At 46.4% G+C, this 18878-nt stretch overlaps 1 protein-coding gene across 1 annotated transcript in view; it reads right to left on the minus strand.

The window, feature by feature from the left end:
* The window catches only part of LOC125757071 (uncharacterized), a 176040-nt gene that overhangs the window by 110698 nt on the left and 46464 nt on the right, over positions 1-18878 (minus strand). The window lies entirely within an intron of this gene.

The raw sequence follows: 18878 nt of genomic DNA on the forward strand, positions 1-18878 counted from the left end.
TGTCGAAACGTGGGTTCCAGTGACACTCCTTGTTCGAGGATTTTTCATCCTAACGTATTGGCACTTATGCTTGCAAATTATGTTTGGGAAGGTTGCAACAGGACAAAATCAGAGGGGAAAGATGGGGGCGTTTGAAGTCATCACCGAACCAAATGGGATCGAGTGCAGCAAAAGTGGGAAAAGCACCTCTGGTTTTCGGGCGTAGCAAGTGCAAAGAAAATGTGGCTGGGAGTAGCTTACCCATGGACTGGAAATAACTGCAGAGAAGGACTGCGTAAGCACGGACGTTAGGTAATTTGGTAATGGTGCCGAAATCATCCTGTTAGTGGACATGAATGCCCACATAGATGACATTGACGGATATGCGGACGCCAACGGGAAGTTACTGCTAGATCTCCGAGAGCAACATAGTCTTCATGTATTTAACATGGGGCCTAAATAGAATGGGCCGATCACATGGGAAGTCGTAAACACGCAGTCGAACATTGATTATTGTCGCATGACCGAAGGAACTTATGACAAGTTGAGAGAAATAAGAAAAGACGGGGAAGGAATTAGCACCTTGGCGGTGATGATAAGCGCACAACATTGCAAATGGATATAAAACTTGAAAAGATAGCATCGAATCAAAGTTTGGTAGCTCCTGTTTAAATGACAAGCAAATAACAAATATAGCCACAAGAGTCGAGGAATAAGTAAGCAAAGTATAGTGAGCTTTAATAGTGCAAGGTATAGCGAGTAAGGTATGGTGAGCTGTTACATGTAATGACGAATGAAATAAAAAAAAAGAGAGACAAACAATTTGCTGGAAAGGAAAGAGAAAGCCAAAAAGTTGATAGAACAAGGAAATCCGGGAAGGGATCAAGGAACGACGTGAAGCATCACTGGAGCATTGACAGGAAGCGGCCGCAGGACGAGGTTAACAAAAGATGGGAAATATATCTAGAAAAAAATCCATTGCAGAGATATTGATCAAAGCAAAGATTAAAGGTGAAAGTGATTGCAGGATGACGAAAAAAAAGGAGGCCGCACCAAGAGTATTTTGGAACCTCATAACATCGCTAGGAAGGAAGCCTGTCACAATGCACCAGAATATTGTAGACGAAGCAGGAAACAAATTGGAAGGGTACGAGACGCTAAGATACATCCGAAAGCTAACAGCAGATTCGTTTAAAAAGAACGGCCAGGACAGTCCCCTGGTGAGTAACAGTATGAAGGAGAACGCAACGGAGGTGGCGATAGTGCTTGAGAATTTTAAATAGAAGAAGGCAAAGAAAAAAATCCAAATCACACTGCGACGGGTTTAGGTGGGATTTCCATCAGTCTCCCTAACAAAATAGGGCATAATAGAAAAGAAAGGCCGTTGAAAGCGGTAGAAAAATGCTTACAAGAAAGCCGAATATTGGCGACAGAGTAGGATGAACTTAATCTATAAAGGCAAGGGAGAGAAGGATAACATTCGCACAATCAGATTGCCGACCATTACATTGGTACTATACAGGCTGGCGATGCAAGCAATAAAATGAAATATAGAAACACGGGCAGAACATAACAATATTTTGGGAGAACTCCGGCATGGATTTCGAATCGTCAGGTGGTTATACGATAACCTATTTGTTCTTACGCAGTGTAGAAAAATATCTAGAATTGAAAACAGACCTTTGTACGCGGCTTCTCTAGACATCACTGGGGCGTATGATAACGTGAATCAGGAAATCTTATGGGGCATATTGAAAGCAGCGGGTATAGACGAAGACTTCATAAAGTTTTTGAGAGAGATATACCGAGAAAATTCACATTGAAGGGGAACAGCACGAAAGACGAGGACAAACAAAAGGCACACAAACAACCACACGTAGCGCTGACTGTTCCCCTACAATATGTTCAATGAATTAGCCGAAAAGTTCACTCCTCGAGAAAGTAGTCTGCGTAGAATGGGAAGGAATAAGTAGCAAGGAGAACGTTGATATGAGGAACACACAACATCGAAGGATTTCCTTATAATTGGCTGTTGCTGAAACTTTACTCGAACTACGTGAATCAGACAGCGTTGTTTTCTGTTACCGATCTTTGTAACTCCTTACCGATGTTCATTAAAACTTGCCAAACACTAACAACATTTGAAGTTCATTTAAACAGAAGTTTATACCAAATTGTAAGCTAAACGTTTTATAGAATCACCTGTGTTATTTCTATTACTGCACATGCCTCAAAGTTCTAGTATATACGTTTATTTACCTATGTCGTGTATTTCGTGAAATGTACTACACCTTCCTGTTGAAATGGTCATTATCCAATATTACCATGTCGAATGTCGCTAATTGGCTTATTAATAATCGACGTTCCTTAGCTTTATTGTATATTATAATTATTATAAATTATTCTTACTGTACTGCTGTTGTAACCTGCTGTACTGTTATGTTGTACTGCAATATGGTTGTTCTTTGAATTTTCTTGTTTCTATTATGTTTTCCTATTGTTCGCCAGTTCGCTCTTCGATTCACCTGCTCTGTATTTAACCTATATAATATCGATAGGAGGTCCCTGAAAGTTTTCACTTTGGGACCTCCTCGTGTAAAATTCATGTACTATGCCACCTGTATTTTTATGACATCGTAATAAACTTCAAACTTAGAGACTCAAGAGGGGCTGAGGCAGGGACGTCCTTTGTCCCCGCTGTTATTCATGCTGTACATGGTGAGGATGGAAAGAGCGCTAGAAGGTACCAACATTGGTTATAATCTGCCACACAAACAGGCTGGCGCGATGATAGAGCAGCACCTTCTAGGTTTATTTTATGTGGACGATATTGTCTTCTTTGCGGATAGCTGAGATGATATATAGAGCGTTTGTCTGATATATGCGGACGGGAACGTGAATGCCTATAGGCCTTTGATGTAGTGTAACAAAATGTAGGTTGATGGTATTCAGTGATCCCAGCGATCAGGCGATGCCAATACAGGGCCAGGAAATACCGAGGGTAAGAGATTACAAGTACCTCGCAGTATGGATAAATGACGGTGATCGATACATGGAGGTACAGGGAAAAGCCCCGGCAGCAAAGGGAAAGAGAAATGCTGCAATAATGAAGCACAGAGCGTTATGGGCATACAATAGGTACGAGGTAATTCGACGTTTGTGGAAAGGTGTAACATACGTAACATAAGGTGCAACATATTCCAAGGCTTCCATTTGGAAACACAGTGGTGTGCATGACGTCGGAGGTGCAATCATAACTGGACGTGAATCAAAGGACTGTGAGACGCCTCGCATTGAGCGCTCACCGGAAGCAACTAATGAGGCTGTAAATGGCGATACAGGATGGAAAAGTTTTGACGTGAGAGAAGCTCAGAGCAAAACTAGGTTTCAAGAAAAGCTGAAGAATATGAAAAACAGTAGATGGGCAAAGAAAGTGTTGCGGTATTTGCACAGGAAGAGCATTGACTCGCAGTAAAGAAAAAGGAATAATAATTGTTGGGCTTTTACGTCCCACAACGACGATATGATTAGGGACGCCGTAGTGGAGGGCTCTGGAAATTTTGACTATCTCGTGTTCTTTAACGTGCATTCTAAATCTAAGTAAACGGGCCTCTAGCACACCGCTTCCATCGAAATGTGTCCGCCGCGGCCTGTATTCGACCCGTGACCTTCGGGTCTGCAGTGGAGCACCATAATCACTAGACCACTGTGGCGGGTTAGAAAAATAAATACTAAACTCACCAGCAAGTATACGGCCGGCATGTGTAGGTAATATGGCAACAAAGAGCGTTAAGCGAAAAGTTATGAAGGCGTAGAATATTTATCAGATAGCAGCGATGGAAAGAAAGCCGGCTCTGAGTAAGCAGCGAAAGGTTAAAGACTAAATAAGGAGGGAGGCATGTTTTGACTGCTCAAAGAGAAGCGCTTTACTGTTTGCAGCGAGGTCGGGTTGCCTTAGAATGCGGAGTTATAGGGCTAGATTCAATAAAGAAGAAGAATGTACTTGCTATGGGGATGCTACGGAAAATACGGAGTGTATTTCAATTCATTCTGAGGATATCCACTCGGGTGTAAGTTTGGGCACTACCCTATACATGAAGCCTTAGGTTTTGGGCACGACAGTGGAAAGGTAAGCAGGTACACGATAGAAATGAGCAAAAGACGGTTGGGGTATCGGCTACGAAAAAGTAGGGAGAAAGGACGAAACTAAATAATGGGAAAACTAAGGTCACTCAGCCGAAAAGCGCAGGAAGTTGGGCTGTGAATTTAGGTGCCTTTTTTTTTACTATAGAAATAACGACTTCATTTAAGTAGACAAGGCATTAGGCCGAGTTAAAAGATAATAAAAAAGTTATTTTCGAGCTCCCGCTCGCCCAGTCGTCTGTTACACTATAATATATATTTGTTGGGGTTTAACGTCCCAAAACCACTATATGATTATGAGGGACGCCGTAGTGGAGGGCTCCGGAAATTTCGACCACCTGGGGTTCTTTAATGTGCGCCTAAATCTAAGCTCACGGGCCTCAAGCATTCTGGCCTACATCGAAAATGCGGCCGCCGCGTCTGTTACACTCGCTGCGCGGCTTTGTGTATCAACAGTGTCGACGGCCGGAGCAAGTGCCAAAACATTACAATGATTTGCTCCCCCGAGAATACATTTCGCGTCATGACGCCTATCGAAATTGACTCACAGACAATCAACTTTAGTAAGTTAATCAAGGTGCTCTGGAGGCTTGCCAATATATTTGGTTGTGTTTAGAACTGCCGGACCCTCAGGTAGCTAAACCAATGAAAAGCTGTAAATGCCACGTGTAAATAATATTTTGAAAATATTGAAATCCCACTCGCTTAAGCGAATAGAGCGCTCGATAGTTGAGAATGAGACGAAGGGCAAGACGTCAACAAATGAATCAACCTGTCCGTCATCTATAGGCTGAATTGTCCGCAAAGACCCTGATATGTTACAAGTGTCTCGTATTTTCACGTGTCAAGTTTGCTCCATGTTGAGTTTAAATTGCCTTCGTAAAGTGTGAATAAAGTGTAACACTAACCCGTAAAGACGGAAAGTTGCCTCCCCCACCGCCGTCTCCCGGGCCAAGACCGAAGAAACAAAAAGAAATACTTCGTTGTCATTCAAGGTCGACATTGCACCGAAGTTATCTCGTTTGACCGAACACACCCAGTTTGGATAGTGAATAATCTTTCCGCCTAATGTCAAGTTTGGCGCTTAACAATTCTACAAATTCTGTGCCCGCTATAGCTCCACCTGCACTGCCTTTCACGTATGCGAGAGAAAATACAACAGAAGAAAGTGGACGGTGACTCGGAGTAGACATTGATTACTTTCTGCCAGGAATAACTTGAAATAGTAGTGATTTTAACATCTCAGTGCAAAAATTTCCCAGTAAGCGCCTACAAAAGGAGGCCGCTTGAGCCCGTTCGACGAATCCCGGCTGCCGCCTAGCCTCCAGTCGTTCAGTACCTCGTTGGAGGCCGCGCACATTTCGAGTGCGCACGATTCTAGTCCACGGGGGATGCGAGGCGACACGTTTACAAAAGTTCCGCGAAGGCCGACATTTCCTTCGTGCGCACGACGGACGACCGTTCCGCAGAAGCGCATAGATACCGCGCCGGCCGAAAGCTGGCTGTGAGCAGTTCCACAGAAGGGAAGGCGCGTTATTAAAGCGGCGCTGCAACGGGAACCAGACGGAAGAGCACGCAGAATAGAGAAGACGAGCGCCTGCGGGGCTGCGCGGTTAAATCCCCGGGAGAACAAGCGGCCCATGGCGTGCCTCGAGGACGGGAACGTGCGGGCGCTTCTCTGGCGAGCAGCCGTGATTAGCTTTCCCGCGTCGCACGAGCGAAATGCCAAGAAGGGCCCCCTCGATGGGGCGGACGAGGCATGCGAGGCCGCCCGTATGCAGACTGCTGGCCCCTTCGGAGCAGCCTGTTAGCACACGATCCACTTGTGAGCGGCAGAATTTCATGAGGTTACAAAAAGTAGCTACACAGTGGTCAGTCCCCTAAGCCGTTTACGTGATCAGAAGGGATCCCTTGGGCAAACACTAAATATGACGCTCACAAAGAAAGGGAGACAAGCAGAGGCGCTAGCCTAAACTACAGCCCGATGATTTGCTCCCCTTAAAGCCTTGTTTCATCCACGCACGTTACCACAGAGTAAATGGTTCTGCAATTTCTAATCCCTACTTGAAATCTAACATCTGTAAGTTAGAATCTGTTTCAGATCCCTGAGAGAAACTGCTTTCTCTATTAAGATTATTCGAGAAATGTTGGGACTGCTCGCAAAAGGCTGGCTCAGTTCGCACGCAACCGTGGTGGCTCATTTAGACTGAATTTCAGCAAGCTAATCTTGGGAAACCAAGTCTTTCTTTATGACAGTAAGAATGATGCTGTAAACACGGCGGGCCAATCGCCATCACCGTGTGCTCCTAAGAAGAGATCGCAGCAGATAAATGACTTGAAGGTTAGTGTCGTCAATTGTCGTAGTATTAAAAACGAAAAGGAAGAATTTGCTTCAGTCTTGGACTTTGCTATCCCCCCTCCCCCTCCCCCGTAGTGATTGGTACAGAATCTTGGTTAGACAGCACTATATGTAACAACGAGATATTTCCATCTAATTACAGAATCTATCCTGAAGACCATAACGCACACGGCGGTGGCGTTTTTGTCATGGTACACAACAGTTTGAATAGTAAAAATGTAAACGTTGAAAGCACATGCTGTGGGACAGTCGGGTGTAGAATGACCCTCACCAATGGCACTTCGATAGCAGTTGGATCGTTTTATAGGCCACCTGGTTCCAACTCTCCTCAACGTTTATACGAGTTAAATAATGAATTGCTTACCTTAAATGCAACGTATGCGGTTATCGGGGCTGATTTCAACTTGCCTATGTAAAGTGGCTTTATCTCCAGCCGAATATCACTTTAATTCGTCACCTATGTACTCTGCATTGCGAGAAATGAGAAATGCACGTTCTCTGTTTTAATTTGTACAAGCTTCTACAGGGATAGCTACCAACAGTTCAAATACGTTAGATTTATTGTTTTGTTCCGATCGTACTCTCATTTCGTCTATTGATTTATTACCTGGCATAAACGATCATGAAGTCATTTTTGCATGTGTGTCTTCGATTGCAACGCAGTGCCGCATTCCATCTACGAGACTGGTGTACTACTATGATAAGTCAGACTACGCTTCACTATCACGCGAACTTGACGAATTTTTGCCCGTTTTCCGACAGCTTACTTCTACGCGTGACGTAGAATCTGCATGGAATCTGCTTAAAAGGACACTAAAGAGAAACAATGAATTGGTTTAGATCGATAAATTGTGCTCTGAGAACTCTAATGTCGTTAATTTCGCCATCATGGGTTTATTAACAGAGGAGAAAATCAAGTTCAAAGTTTCATTTATAAATGTCGCGCCGAAATCTCCCCGCGTGACGTCATGGGTTTCAAAGTGCATTTATCGTATTTTGGTGCCATTAGCTCAACAATATTACCACGAACTTGGTATGTTAAGTCTATGACTCCCTCAGAGGACAATGTACTTCATTTTTACCGATTAGAAACTACGTAGTCCCTAGTAGGCGCCGTCAAAACATGTGACGTCACGGCAAATGGTGTGGAAACTTCCAGGTGGCGTCGCCACCCACACTTTGTTTTTGCGCGTTTTCTCGCTTACTAAGCGTCTTCTCGCAACAAGCGTGGTGTTTTTGGCATCGTGAGAAAGTACTTGACTAATATGAGAAAAATCGTTGTGCTCTTTAGTGTGCCTTTAAAGCCAAACTTTTATCGCTAACGTCGTCATTCGTTCCGTCCCGAGCGATTACATCCAAGCGTCGAGCCGATAAACCGTGGATGAGCAGAAATCTTCGCGCTTTGATTAACAGACGACACCGCCAGTACTGCAAATTGCCGAAACACGACCTTTACAGCCACATGAAAGAACACGGTAAAGAAATGGCAAAAGAAATGCGAAATGCAGAAAGCGCGTATCTGGATGCACTAGGTGAGAAATTAAAGACTAACCCGAAAGAAGTACGGAAGTACGTCAGAAGCAAGCCAAGTTCAAAGGATGCTATTCTAGATGTTATAGACGATTATAATTATGGTGATGACCGCAAAGGAAAGGCAGAACAGTTTAATAGCTGTTTCGAATCTGTATTCTTATAGTCTAATCCCTAGGCCAGCGGCGTACCGACTGCTAGGAATCTTTCTCAAATGAGTGAGATATCCTTTTCTGAACAGGGAATAAAAACTTTACTGCAAAAAGTGAACGTGAAATCAGCACCAGGTCAAAATCACATTTCAAACAATGTAATGAAGAACTGCGCTGCGTCACTTGCCCCTTTCCTGGTAACTCTCTTTCAAATGTCATTTGATTCCGGCACCTTGCCAAATAATTGGAAAACTGCAAATGTATTTCCTATTTTCAAAAATGGCGATAACACAGGAGTTATAGACCTATTTCACTCACTAGTGTTTTATGTAAGGCACCAGAACAAATTATTTATTCCAACTTTATGGCTCATCTTCAAGCAACGTTTTTTTCAGCCTAGCACAGCATGGCTTTTGGAGGGCACTTGCGACATTCATAGGTCGGCAAACTCACTCATGAGTCGACTCGCTCAAACTCACTCAGAATCAGATCGAGCCGTGAGTCTGAGTCTGAGTGAGTCCGGGTGAGTAATATTTTGGTGAGTTTGAGTCCGAGTGAGTGCGGTTGAGGAAACGTTTAGTGAGTCTGAGTCCGAGTGAGTCCGGTTGACAGAAATTTTGGTGAATCTGAGTCCTAGTGAGCCCGAAGGGCAAAATATATTTCATGAGTGGGTCTGAATGAGCTCCACATTTTTTGCCGACCTATGGTGACACTCAATTGGTTGAGTTTTTCTCTTGACGTAGCTCTGTCAATTAATAACGGCAAACAGGCTGGCTGCATATTTTTTTTAGATTTCCAGAAGGCCTTTGACTGTGTTGCACACAATTTGTTGCTGGTAAAACTGTCTGCACTTAATATTCCCACCATTCTTTTACATTGGATTGAGGCTTACCTTGCTGACCGAGAACAGCGTGTTGTTCTTAACGAGATGAGTTCATCACGTAAAACAGTTTTATCAGGTCTCCCCCAAGAATCGGTTCTTGAGCCTCTTCTTTTTTTTAATATGTATCAACGACATAGGTGAACAGGTATCATGCCATCTCAGATTGCATGCCGACGACTGTTCTCTTTACCGTGAAATTAATTCCTTAAATGACAGTGTCCAATTACAAAGTGACCTTGACAGGATATTACTGTGGTGCAATACATGAAATATGACACAGAAATTTTCTAAATGTAAGGTTGTTCAGTTTACTAACAAACGTACTATTTTTGATAACACATATTTTCTTGGTGGTGAAAATCTGTCGATTGTATCAAGTTACGAGTATTCAGGTGTCTTGTATAAGAATGACCTTTCATGGAATGACCACATTAACTATATAAAAGCTGAGGCTGGCCGCATCCTCAACTTCCAAAAGCAAAACTTCAAGAAAGCTCCTGCTATGTTGAAGGAAACGCTTTACTTTTCAAACGTGTGCATTATTTTAGAATATAAATGTGAACATATTCGACAGAGATCTGTCTGGCTGGGTGAAAAATTCATACGAAAAGTAATAAACTCTCCAGCCACTTTGCTAAAGTTAAACTTTAAAAGCTATAAAACTGACCCGACGTTTCGGGACCGATTCGGTCCCTTCCTCAGAGGTGACTGTTCGGCCGGCTCCGAAGCTAGCGAGTTTCTTTGGTGGTGTCCCCCTCTCCATCGTCCTTCTTCCCGCCGTTCTTGTTGCCGCGGTGTTTCTTCCACTGGTTCCGTAGACCGTGCACGTACACACTCGGCAAGGTTCCAGTTGAGCGGTTGACATTTCCCGGTGTTTTTTGGATATGCCAGGATTCCAGGAACTGCCTTTTTGTGTGGTTGCCTTCCGTGTCGATGACCCGGGCGTCGTCAAAATTGATTCGGTGGTCCATCTTTTCGCTGTGTTCAGCGAGGGCGTTTCGCGCAGCGTTGAAGCTACGCACGTCGTTTTGATGTTGCCGTATCCTTTCGGGAAAGTTTTTTGTCTCACCGATGTAAGTGGCGTCACAGTCCGTGCATGGAACCTCGTAGACCAACCCGGGGCATCTTTCTTTCGGCAATCGGTCTTTTGGCCGTGGCAGGAGACGCCTGATTGTTGACACGGGCTTGTGCGCTACCTGTATGCCTTCTCTTCCCAGCACCCTGGACAGTTGCTCGCTGATTCCCGGAACGTATGGGACCGAGATGCGGTAGGAACGTTTGGGGGAAGCCCTATTGTTAGTGTCACCCATTGCAGAAGAATGCGGATGGGGGACGCTTTTCCGGCGTCGCTGGCGCACTCGGCGAATAAAGCTCTCCGGGTATCCATTGTCCAGGAGGTAGGTGGTGATCGCTTTTTCTTCTTTCCTCCGTATTTCTTTGGAGCTGCAGACGGCCTCTGCGCGATTCAGGAGTGTGTTGACCACTGATGTTTTGTGGGCGGTCGGGTGGTTAGAGCTGAACTGCAGGTATCGTCCGGTGTGTGTAGGTTTTCGGTACACCGAGAAGCTCAAACGTCCTTTCAGCCCCGTTTTTTGCCGTTTCACTAGCACATCCAGAAAAGGAAGCACGTTGTTCTTTTCATGTTCCACGGTGAACTGAATCGCCGGTTCCATCGAATTTAGGTGTGCCAGGAAGCCGTCGATGTTAGACTCCTTGATCACGCAAAAGACGTCATCCACATACCTCAAAAATATTTCTGGTGGTTCGGCGAACGTGTCCAAAGCTCGTGTTTCGATGTGTTCCATCGTCAAGTTTGCCGCTGTGGCTGAAATGGCGGCTCCCATGGTGGTTCCCCTTGTTTGTTGGTAGAATTCACCTCCGACAGAAAAATATGTTGCGTTGAGGCAGAACTCCATCAGACGGCACAGTTCGTCCGTGCTGAGGTTCGTCCTTTCGCTGAGGTTCTCATCCCTCTCCAGGGCGGCTCGGGCAGCTGAGACCGCGAGGGGTACGGGCACGCTCGTGAACAGTGAAACTACATCGAAAGACACGAGGCTTTCGTCACTGCCGATTGTGACCTCCGACATGCGCTGAACAAAATGGGTGGCGTTCTTTACATGTGTGGCTGTCTTCCCCACTAGTGGTGACAGGGTCCTGTGTAGATGTTCGGACAGCATGCGAAGTGGGGATGTTCTAAAGTCAACTATCGGACGTAGCGGTATCCCCGGTTTGTGGATCTTTGGAAGGCCGTAGAATCCCGGCGCAGAACCGTTTCTGCATATGAGGCGTAAGTACAGCGTTCTTGATTCTGGGTGGTCTTTGAAAATGTCAGCCAATAGCTTGTTTAGCTCTCGTTGAATCCTGGGTGTGGGGTCTTTCGTGAGTTTCACGTATTCAGGGTTGTCCAGCAGGTTTTTTAGCTTGTCCTCATAGGATTTCCGATCAAGTATAACGGTCGAATCACCTTTGTCTGCTGGTAGGATGGTTATGGTTGAGTCTTTTCGGAGTTCTTGAAGTGCTTCTTTTTCAGGTTTTGTAAGGTTCCCTCGCGGTCGAGCTGGTAGCTTCGAGAGGATTCCAATGGCTTTGAGTCTTACGTTGTCTCTTGAATCGCTGTCTATGTGCTGTATGCCATCTTCAACCGCTGCGATGATCTGTGGAAGAGGTGGCGGAGTATTGTATTGAAATTGTGTCCTTTAGACAGAACGCTTGCCTCATGCTCCGATAGTTGTCTTGATGAAAGATTGACGACGCTTTTGGTGGTCTTGCTGTCGTTCCGGGGCTCCTTCCCCGAAAGGATACGGCAACATCGAAACGACGTGCGTAGCTTCAACGCTGCGCGAAACGCCCTCGCTGAACACAGCGAAAAGATGGACCACCGCATCAATTTTGACGACGCCCGGGTCATCGACACGGAAGGCAACCATACAAAAAGGCAGTTCTGGAATCCTGGCATATCCAAAAAACACCGGGAAATGTCAACCGCTCAACTGGAACCTTGCCGAGTGTGTACGTGCACGGTCTACGGAACCAGTGGAAGAAACACCGCGGCAACAAGAACGGCGGGAAGAAGGACGATGGAGAGGGGGACACCACCAAAGAAACTCGCTAGCTTCGGAGCCGGCCGAACAGTCACCCCTGAGGAAGGGACCGAATCGGTCCCGAAACGTCGGGTCAGTTTTATAGCTTTTAAAGTTTAACTTTAGCAAAGTGGCTGGAGAGTTTATTATTTTTCGTATGAATTTTAGAATATGTATGCTCCGCCTGGGACCCAGGAACAAAGACATGCACTTCCGACTTAGAACGTATTCACAAGCGGGCAGCGCGATTTATCTCCTGAAACTACGACTTTACGATAAGCTCCTCTGACATAACAGCCGATCTTGGATGGCTGTCTTTGCACGATACATGGAAATACATACGCTTAAAGCTGTTTCACAAAATTTTTGTTGGAGCAACAGGCCTAAGGAAGGAAACACATATCCTTGATCCTACCGTCTGGATCATTCTTTAAAAGTTAGAGAATATAGTTGTCGTATTAACATATATAAGCATTCCTTTTTTTCTAGAATAGTCCATGATTGGAATAGTCTCCCGGAGGACGTTGTCTTATCGCCACCCAATTCCTTTGACGGTGCCCTTGCTGAGTTCTTGTTTCATTAGGTATCGCATATCACATTTATGCAGCATTCCATCCATCTGCTAATATTTTTATAGTTATGTTGTAATGTACTGTCCCTGGCTTCATTCTTGCTACATTTTCAGAGTGCTGTTTTGTTTAGAATGTTGATATGTCACGTTATCTGTAATCTCATCAGTATATTGTTGATCTTGACGCTGTATTGCACTACCTGTAATGCTTTGCTTTTTTTTCCCCTTACAGCAATACCCATCGGGCGCTGTAGGTATCCGAATAAATAAATAAATAAATAAATAAATAAAATCCGATCGCTTTATACCGCGTACCAGCGTTATGATCGTGACTTTTCTCCCTCTTCTAACATTCGATCTTTGAATCTCACCATTCTTAATGCTCGCCGTCAGACCGAAATGCCTTAGTTTTTTTTTTTTTACTTTAGGTAAACACTCAATGCTACTCATTTTTACGTGTACTTTGTCAAACTTTGTTTAGATAGAAACTTTCCCCCTCCGAACACTGCGCCCATTTATGGCAGAACCGATATGTTTATATATTATATACTCTTTCCTCGTGTAATCGAATGATCGAATATGTTTCCCGGTGATTTTAGGCAGCTACCACAGAGTGAGTTCGTTCCTGCTGTCGACAGCTGCTGCCTGTCGCTCTATTGTATGAATATTTCGGGGTGTCTCTTCTTCTTTTTTTTCTTTTTTTTTTGGTTATCGCACTCGCGATCCGTATCGCGAGTGCGATAAATGAAAATCAAGTAAACAATGTACATTAGTAAGCAATAGTTTGCGACCATTCATAAAGTGAAAACAATGCGCCAAAAACTATAATTCGCAGTCTATACATGCTTCTGAAAATCAAATTGTTCGGCACACATGCGTGTTCTCAACTAATCAGCACATGTCACAATATCATGCTAGACCAATATGCCAGTGAAAACCTTACTCCGAACTTTTTTGTTTGTTTTTTGTTTTGTTTGTTTCTAGTATGTTAAACGAACTTTCGCTGCTCGCGATAGCAGAAATAACGCTTAATAGCAATGCTAACGCGGCTAGTTCGAAGCTGTGTCGTTTAAAGCTCGCGAGCAGGACATGCCAGGAAAATAAAAAACGAAAAAAGGGACCTGGCACCAGGCGCAACATGAAGCCGGAAAATGCAGTCATTTGCTAGAACTAATCTCTCTCTTTATTATTACTATTTTGCTTCGTTGCCGGCGGTGCGGCACGATCTTTCAGCTTTCGTATAAGCCTGGTGCCGCAACGGTGAGAGCAGAAATAACGCTCTCGAAAGAACAGTTGGAACGTGCGCACGGCGCGAACAGTGGCATTTGCTACCTTGGAGAATATAAAGCCGGTCCCATGTTCTGTGAAATTCTCTGTCCAATCTGCTTATTATGAGGAAGGAAAGTGAACCGGCATTACGAAGAATGCGTTGTGTGTGTGTGTGTGTGTGTGTGTGTGTGTGTGTGTGTGTGTGTGTGTGTGTGTGTGTGTGTGTGTGTGTGTGTGTGTGTGTGTGTGTGTGTGTGTGTGTGTGTGTGTGTGTGTGTGTGTGTGTGTGTGTGTGTGTGTGTGTGTGTGTGTGTGTGTGTGTGTGTGTGTGTGTGTGTGTGTGTGTGATGCATGCAATATAAAGAAGATTAGTACATTCACGAAAGGACGTAAAAGCACTTATGGCAAATCCCATTGGATATTCGACTACTGCCATATTTGGCTAATAGCCAAAAAAATGTTTCAAGGATTAAACCGAGAAAGCATTGAGAAAGCAAGCGAGAAACCGAAAAAGCGACAATTCGTGAAAGACAAACGGCCCCTTGAATCCGTAGAACAGTATTTTTATCTAGGCCAAATATTAACAAGAGAGCACACATGTTATTAAAATCCACCGAAGCATAAGGATGGGTTGGTGCGCATACGGTAGGTGAAGTAACGTAGCTGACACAGGCCAGAACCACAAGTAAAACAAGGTTTATTCCAAAGACCTGCGATCGTCGTCTTCCTCAGTCTACTCAGACCTATGTGCACGCGCCGTGCAGATGCGCTCAGCCGCAGTTCCGCAATTGGCGCGATACAGCACTTCCTTCCCCTAGAGTGTCTGGTGAGAAATTGCACTTTTTTCTAAAACCTGTCCGGAACTCTTCTTTTGCGAGTTGAACGTCTGGGTAGGACAGGGTCTTCCACAGCGCTTGCAGGCTGGTCTGTACCCGCCCCTTCGTCTGTTTGTGCGCCGAGTTCCTTTGCGGGTAGTTGTTGTGGCAGCGAACCTTCATCGCCGATGTTCGTTTCGCTCTCCCTTGAATGGGTCACGGAGGCTTCTTGCTGCGCTTGCTGAGCTTCCCGAAGTCGCACCTGGTCGACATGTCGTCGCTGTTCTCCTTCTTCCGTATCAACAGTAAGCAGCCGACCCCCGCTGGTCGCCGTCACCGTACCAGGCAGCCATCTCTGTCCACTGCGGTTATACTGTCGTGACCAAACTCGTGTTCCAGGAAGAATCAAGCGGGAAGGTGGTGCTGCAGCCTTGACTGTCTCTTTTGTGTCCTCTCGCACCGGGAAATGAGCACTTAGTCTGGTTCTTGGTTGGGCACCTAGCAACATCTCTGCGGGCGACTTGCCGTCCTTTACCGGCGTTACCCTGTACCGAAGCAAGAATTTAGCAAGTCGACATTTCAGTGACCCTACTTTGTTCTTCTTAGTGCTTCCTTGACAGTGCGCACTGCCCGCTCTGCTGCCCCGTGCGACTGCGGATAATAAGGGGCAGTTGTCACGTGACGGACATGGTTATCCCGAAAGAAGGTCTTTGTCACCACACTGGTGAATTGGGGCCCATTATCGGACACCACTGTGTGAGGCAGGCCGAAACGAGCGAAAATACTCCGAAGAACTTCCACTGTGGTGTCAGCCGTCGCTGTTTTGAGTGGGACTGCCTCTATCCATTTCGTACCTGCGTCCACCAGCACAAGGATCATGTGACCTTCCACAGGACCCGCAAAGTTGACATGCAGCCGAGACCAGCGCTTGTCAGTTTCAGGCCAACTTGAAGGAACCTGAGCCGCAGGTAGTGGCATACACTGCACACAGTGCGGACAACTTTTTACCAGACTCTCTATATCGTGGTCCAGAGCCGGATACCAAAACAACGCGCGTGCGAGGCTCTTCATTGCCGTGACGCCCGGATGGCTTTCGTGCAATTCTTCCAACATGAAAGAACGCGCTCTCTCCGGCAGAATGACACGATGACCCCAATAAACTAATCCGTTGCTCACTGTCAGCTCATCCCTACGAGTGAAGAAAGGACGGAAACACTGTTGTCCCGCACTCAGTTCTCCTGGCCAACCCCGCAGAATCCATGTCATTACTTGACGAAGCACTCTATCTTCAGCGGTGTTCTCTGCCAGCTTCTGGGGACACAGAGCAAACTCGTTTAAAGCTTGCGCGTGCAGCACGTATTCTACCGAAGAGCTGCTTTCTGTTGCGCTTTCTTGATTAGTCAGAGGTAAGCGGCTCAAAGCATCGGCGTTACCATTCAGCTGTCCTTTCCGATATTCGAGCTCATACTGATACGCTGACAAAAGTAATGCCCAGCGTTGGATCCTCGCTGCTGCCATTTGTGGAATGGGCTTATCCTGATGAAAAAGCCCGGTCAATGGCTTGTGATCAGTGTGTGACCAGCGTAAACCGGTTGCCAAAAAGATAATCTCGAAACTTGGTCACACCGAAAACTAAGGCAAGCCCTTCCTTTTCCAACTGCGAGTAGTTTTTCTCTGCAGCAGTCAATGTTCTCGATCGAAAACCTATCGGATAATCTTTGCCGTTGATGCGATGAGACAGCACAGCACCCAAACCATACATGGAAGCGTCACATTCAAGCCGAAGTGGCTTACAAGGATCATAATGAATTAGAAAGTTTGCCTTTTTCATAGCCTCTTGGCTTCTTGAAATGCGCTTTCTTGCGCCTGTCCCCATTTCCAGGCAACTCCCTTCGTCAGCAATGCATACAGTGGTGCTAGCATGGTTGAGAGGTTAGGCAAGAATTTGGAGTAATACGTGATTAAGCCCAGAAAAGATTTCAACTGGCTCACCGAAGTTGGCGACGGTGCACCTAGTATGGCGCCGAGATTGTCTTGCAAAGGATGCAGGCCTTTTTCGTCGATGCGGTGGCCCAGAAAAGTCACTTGTTTTTCTCGGAATCTGCATTTGGTTTTATTCAGCTTCAGGCCGCTGTCCTGCAGTCGTTGGAACACTTGTCGCAATACCGACATATCGTGCTTCTTTTCCGCGACAATAATGTCATCTAGGTAGACTTTCACTCCTGGCAGACCTCGGAGGACTGATTCCATGCGCCTTTGGAACAGAGCTGGGGCTGAAGCGATTCCAAAAGCGAGGCGATTGTAACAGTAGAGTCCCTTATGCGTGTTCAGCACTGCGATCCTTTTAGCTTCGGCGTCTAGAGGAAGCTGGTTGTATGCGTTACGTAGGTCCAACGTACTAAAGACTTCACCTCCAGCAAGCGCTGCGAAGATATCGTCAACTTTCGGCAGAGGATACTGTTCCAAGTAAGTAGCCGGATTCACCGTTAACTTGAAGTCCCCGCAGAGTCTTATGTCACCGTTCTTTTTCGCCACGGGGACTACCGGCGTTGCCCATTCAGAGACGCTGATCTGGGAAAGCACTCCTTCTTCCACCAGGCGATCAATCTCTGCTGAGACTTGGGCACGCATTGCATAAGGCACGGTCCGTGCTTTGCAAAAACGATGCCGAGCGCCTTCCTTGATGTGTAGCTTAACGGGAGGCCCTTCACAGCAACCCAGTTTGTTGTCAAACAGCTGCGAAAATTCGTCAAGTAGGGCTTTCAACTGCGCATTCTGTTGAACAAAGTTTACACACGCAGCGCTGTTGGCGTCCAAAAGAGACACGCCGGCCTTGCCAAATTCCTCGATTGTACGCCGGCCGCAGAGGAGTGGTCCTTGACAGCCCACCACCACTAACGTACTGGTCACGGTTACTGTCCCAGACTTCACGTCCATGGTTAACTTGCCAATGACGGGCAGGGGTCCAAGAAAGCATGATAGCCGCAGGGCAGTTTTTGCGAGAGCTGGCCACCGCCTTCTGTGTCTCTCGTATACACTCACTGGAATCACACTCACCGGCGAGCCCGTGTCGATTATCATGCTCAGTTCCTGCCCTCCCCACGTCAAAACCTTCTCGAGAGGCCGCGAGACGTCCCTGTCGGTCGCACTGTGTGCCACCAAGGCAAGCATAAATTCTTCGCTCTCACTTTCATCTTCTTCCACGACATATGCACCTGACGTCCGGGAACGACTCCTGCGGCATACCCTGGCCAGATGACCTTTCCTCCCGCACATACGGCATTTGGTGTTTCGATGGCGGCACACGTTGGAATCATGCGGCCCGTCGCAACGTTCGCACAGTGGACGACTGCTTTCCAGGTTGCTGCTCGGCGCCCGGGACTCACGTCGTCGTAGTCGCAGCAGGGCGTTCATGGTACCACTTCCGTTGCCCACGCCGGTCTCCTGCATGTCACGGACGTCTTCCTGTGCCTTCTCGGAAGCCCTGGCGAAGTCCTCGGCCTCTTTCATGGTCAGCGTAGCTCGCGTCAACAAAGAACGCCGTGCGTCGTCGTCCCGGATACCGCAAACGATGCGATCTCGTAACATACGGTCCATCACACTACCGAAGTTGCAGCTTTCGGCTAGCCTCCTGAGTTCCGCGATGAAATCTCGCACACTCTCGCCTTCATTTTGCTTCCGCATGAAAAACGCATAACTGGCTGCAATTTCATTAGCTTGCGGGTTGTACTGATCTTCCAAACATTCCACAACCTGGTCGTAGCTTAAGGTGTTGACCGGGGTGCTTGGATTACGTCCTTGTAATATCCGTACAACGCTGTCGCTCAGCGAAGAAATCAGCAAGGCGCGGCGCTTCCCGGGATCCGTTACTTCATGTCCCTCGAAGAAAGCTTCAAGACGTATGCGGTACGTACCCCAGCTTCCCGCTGCTCCATCGGAAGCTGGTGGGCGAGATCCCATGTCTTCTGGTCGTCCGCCTTCAGCCGAAGATTATACTGGAGTAATATCCCATCCTCGTCGCCACTGAAGTAACGTAGCTGACACAGGCCAGAACCACAAGTAAAACAAGGTTTATTCCAAAGACCTGCGATCGTCGT

The sequence above is a fragment of the Rhipicephalus sanguineus genome, chromosome 1, assembly GCF_013339695.2.
Source record: "Rhipicephalus sanguineus isolate Rsan-2018 chromosome 1, BIME_Rsan_1.4, whole genome shotgun sequence".
NCBI lineage: Eukaryota > Metazoa > Arthropoda > Arachnida > Ixodida > Ixodidae > Rhipicephalus > Rhipicephalus sanguineus.